Source organism: Seriola lalandi, unplaced genomic scaffold, assembly GCF_002814215.2.
Source record: "Seriola lalandi dorsalis isolate HSWRI2012SDOR001 ecotype SW California unplaced genomic scaffold, Sedor1 jcf7180002054987, whole genome shotgun sequence".
In the NCBI taxonomy this organism is placed as follows: Eukaryota; Metazoa; Chordata; class Actinopteri; order Carangiformes; family Carangidae; genus Seriola; species Seriola lalandi.
In genome coordinates, this window is record NW_019525536.1 from 81,826 (window position 1) to 82,984 (window position 1,159).

At 47.2% G+C, this 1,159-nt stretch overlaps 1 protein-coding gene and 1 long non-coding RNA gene across 12 annotated transcripts in view; one reads left to right on the top strand and one right to left on the bottom strand.

Moving 5' to 3' along the window:
- LOC111647379 (protein NLRC3-like) overlaps positions 1-1,159 on the top strand; it is a 99,936-nt gene that overhangs the window by 68,400 nt on the left and 30,377 nt on the right. The gene's annotated exons all lie outside the window — the stretch shown is intronic.
- The window catches only part of LOC147817213 (uncharacterized), a 64,454-nt gene that overhangs the window by 48,524 nt on the left and 14,771 nt on the right, over positions 1-1,159 (bottom strand). The gene's annotated exons all lie outside the window — the stretch shown is intronic.

The following is a 1,159-nucleotide window of genomic DNA, read 5'->3' on the forward strand; positions in this document are numbered from 1 at the left end:
TGATCAGGCGATCTGATTGGTCTCTAATTCAACTTCCTGTTCACCTGTCAGGCTGCAGGTGTACGTCTCCGCCGCACAGGGCGTCATGCAGATCAACCTGCTGTCCATCAACCAATCACAGCTCTGTGTGGAGCTCAGGCCACGCCTCTCCTCTGATCTTTCATCCTATGAGCTGGAGCTGCTGAAGCTGTCAGTCACCTGGAGCCGTGACGACCACTTCAGACTGCAGGTAACTCACCTGATCAGCTGATCACCTGAACGATCACAGCTGCAGATTTTAGAGCCAGGTGATGCAAGGCATGATGGGAAACACCTCACAATCTAACATCTGATGTGTTCAGGTGTAGGATCCCTAACACATGAGGAGATTTACACTTTATCTGATTCTCCTTGTCTCCTTGTCTCCTCATCTCTGTGTCTCGTCTCCTTATCTCTTTTCCTTGTCTCCTCTCCTTACCTCTTCTCCTTCTCTCCTCTCCTTCTCTCCTCATCTCTGTGTCTCCTCTCTCCTTGTCTCCTCTCCTTATCTCTTCTCCTTGTCTCCTCTCGCCTTGTCTCCTCTTCTTATCTCTTCTCCTTATCTCTGTGTCTCCTCTCTCCTTGTCTCCTCTCTCCATGTCTCCTCTCCTTATCTCTTCTCCTTGTGTCCTCATCTCTGTGTCTCCTCTCTCCTTGTCTCCTCTCTCCATGTCTCCTCTCCTTATCTCTTCTCCTTGTGTCCTCATCTCTGTGTCTCCTCTCTCCTTGTCTCCTCTCTCCATGTCTCCTCTCCTTATCTCTTCTCCTTGTGTCCTCATCTCTGTGTCTCCTCTCTCCTTGTCTCCTCTCTCCATGTCTCCTCTCCTTATCTCTTCTCCTTCTCTCTTCTCTCTTTGTCTCCTTTCCTTATCTCTTTTCCTTCTCTCCTCTCTCCTCGTCTCCTTTCTCCATGTCTCTCTGTGCCTCCTTTCCTCCATATATAGTTTATTGAGGAGTAAGTCTGTTAAAGAAAACATTAAGTTCAGTTTGATTTAGTCAACAGCACATCTGTCATTCTTTTAACAAACAGACTGACAAAATAACAACCAATTTAAACAACTTGTATCTGCAGAACAACACACAGAGAGACTCATGTGGTTTCCTGTAAATGCAGAGAGGAGGAGCAACACTGACCAGGTGA